This window comes from Chrysochloris asiatica, unplaced genomic scaffold (assembly GCF_000296735.1).
Source record: "Chrysochloris asiatica unplaced genomic scaffold, ChrAsi1.0 scaffold00175, whole genome shotgun sequence".
NCBI classification, from domain to species: Eukaryota; Metazoa; Chordata; class Mammalia; order Afrosoricida; family Chrysochloridae; genus Chrysochloris; species Chrysochloris asiatica.
This window is the reverse complement of record NW_006408693.1, coordinates 2,885,855-2,889,193: the sequence shown is the minus strand read 5'-3', so window position 1 is coordinate 2,889,193 and position 3,339 is coordinate 2,885,855.

Below are 3,339 nucleotides of genomic sequence, written 5' to 3'. Positions count from 1 at the left end.
AATGTAATGAAACAAGTTATATGAATTGTTGAATGTGAAACTGATGATGTGCCCTGTAAACTTTCACTCAATCCACAATAAAAACCTTAAATTAACAAAAAAATAAAATAAAATAAACCTTAAGGCAAAAACCAGTATAAGAGAAAAAGAAGAACATTATCTCATGATTAAAGGGTCACTTGAACAAGAGGACATGACCATAATAAATATCTATGATCAGCAAAAGAGCTTCAAAATATATAAACCCTAGTAGAATTGAGTGGAGTCCTGGTGTGGTGCTGTAGGATAGAGCACTCAGTGGAATACTCTCAGCCTTGAAGAATAATGATGAATCTGTAAAACATCTCATAACATGGATGAACCTGGAAGACATTTTGCTGAGTGAAATTAGTCAATTACAAAAGGACAAATATTGTATGGCACCACTATTGTAAAAGCTTTTAAAAAGGTTTGCATACTAAAAGAAACATTCTTCAATGCATACCAGGGGTGGGAATAAAGGGAGAGTAAATACACTTGCTAGAGGGTAGACACATTTTAACTCAGGTGATAGGGAAGGTGATATACAAGGAGGGAGAAGGCAATAAACAAAAGGAAGGGTGGCAAATGAACAAGATGAAGGTAAGGGAAGTCTGAGGGAGGTATGCATGGGATAAAGTAAATAGTGATTTATACACAAACTTGGAGCAATAGTATTCTGTAAATAGGTACGTGGATTGAGACATAGGTTGAAAGAGTAAAGGAGGGGGTAAATATTTTATTTATTTGACTGTCTTGTGAATATTTTTCCCCTTGCCTATAATTGTAAAATAGACATTTTTGTGTGATAGAAATGGATACTGGGAATTATGATGACAGAAAGTTTATAAGCCTGCCCTCAGCCCATAAATGATTAGATTTGCTAAAAGGGGAAATAGAATTTGCCCAGTGAAATAGGCTTCTTGTTAAGCCTTTGTAGAGTATGGGGCCATATGTGGAATCCTGAGCATCACCCAGAACCTTCTGAGTTGGGACATCCCCACTTGAAAAGGCATACAGACCAACCCAGAACTTCTGGGAGAACAGAAGATTCTATTGAAAGAAAGACCTGCAGAAAAACAAGCGACCCATTTGGCTGTTAGAACTATCAAGCAAACTATTAGCTTTGAAGTCATCAAATCAAGAAAAGTTAGCCCATCAGGGAAAACCTCTTTTTAAGACAACAACTCAAAAGGAATCCATGAGCAGTCAGTATCCTTACCAGTGACCACATGGGTCTACTGGTAAGTGGAAGTAGGGGAGATGCAGCAATGAAGATGTGGGCTAAGTTTGGCCATACTCTATTGGTACCCATTGACACTGAGATGAGAGAGATAAGAGGAAGGGCGGGCTGCTCTGAAGTTTAGGGAGATGTGTGAACTCCTGAGCCCATGGGCACTGACCTAGCCCCTGTGGACTAGGGCTGAGAGTGAAGCAGCAAGCTGGCCTGCAGTGCACAGAGGCAAGTGTGAACTCCCAAACTTGCAGCTAGTACCCATTTGACCTAACTTGGATGACTAGTTGACCAGAACTCAAACCGAGAAAGATAAATATGTTTGATACTGTGAATAAGTAAAATTGCTACAATTTGATGAACTGGACCTTTGCTTATGGATACACTTGCTCAAAATTCCAACTGAAATGGAAGGATTCTTCATATCAAGGAACAAACTTGTTTCCTTAGTGTAGTAGGTTGATAAGGATGAAAAACTTAGATATTGTCTGTAAAAAATGATGGGGCTGTATAGGTTTGCATTGTCTGGCTTACAAACTTTCATTAGTGTGCTTAGCTTCAGTATGAGGGGGTAAGGTAGAATCCCCACTGTGTAGTTTCTCTTATTTTCAAGATGGACCTGCTGAAAGGGGATATGAAATGACAGTGATAGGATTTTAAGGCTCAATTGTGAATAATTGTTTTCAGAATTAATTGCAATGGTCACAGCTATAGTTGTAAAAGATGTGTAGCTAAAAGGGGGGAGTAGTTAATATTTCATTTCAGGAGCAGACAGTCCAGGACCATTAAGAAGGAAGAACATGAGTGAAGCATGAGATCCCTACCTAGAAAAGCAGTGACACCAGAGACAGTGGCAAAGGCGGAGGTAGGAGAGATAGAGCAGTTGCAGGACCATGGACAGAGAAAGGCTGTGTACCTGCAGCCAGATCTGGCTGACAGAATGTGCCCTTTGGACATTTAAATTAATATATATATATATTTTGTTTTGTAAGTGTAATAAATAATAAAGTCAATAGAGGCTTTAAAAACAAAAGTAACATATTCACAGATTTTAGGGATTAGTGCATGACAACTTTGTGGGGCATTATTCTAACTACCACAGTGGGGTTGTTGAGGACTTCAGAAATTTTGTTGAATGGCTTATTTTCCCCTTTGATTCTGCCAGTTTATAGCTTATGTAGTTTGGAACTCTGTTGTTCAATGTAAATATAATTATAATTGTTATCTCCTTGATTATCAATAAAAAATATTTAACTTTGGGAAGGAAAAAGATTCTATAGAAGAATCCTGATCAAAAGAGACATGCATTACAGAATCTCAAATGCTCATGGAAACTAGAATTTCAGAAGTCATAAGGACTAGATGTCAAAAATGAAATGGAACACATAAAAGTCAATATCTTAGGCATTAGTGAGCTGAAATGGACTAGTATTGGACATTCTGAATCATGGTGTACTATGAAGAGGAATGGTGTTGCATTCATCATCAATAAGAACATATCCAGATCAGTTATGAGGTACAACGCTGTCTGTGATAGGATAATATCCATTCGCCTGCAGGGAAGCCCAGTTAATACCACTATTATTCAAATTTACACACCAACCACTAAAGCCAGTGAGGATGAAATAGAGGAATTCCACCAACATCTTCAATCTGAAATTGATCAAACATGCAATCAAAATGTATTGATCATTACTGGTGATTGGAATGCAAAGATTGGGAGCAAAGAGGAAGGACCAGTAGTTGGAAAATATGGCCTTGGTGATAGAATGCTGCTGGAGAACACATGACAGAATTCTGCAAAACCAATGATTTGTTCATTTCAAATACCTTCTTTAGACAGCATAACTGACAACTATACACATGGCCCTCACCAGATGGAACACATAGAAATCAAATTGACTACATCTGCAGAAAGAGAAGATGAAAAAGCTCCATATCAGTGAAAACAAGGCCGGGGCAGATTATGGAACAGACCATCAAATACTCATATGCAAATTCAAACTGAAGCTGAACAAAATAAAAACAAGTCCACGAGAGCCAAAATATGACCTTGAATCTATCCCACATGAATTTAGAGATCATCT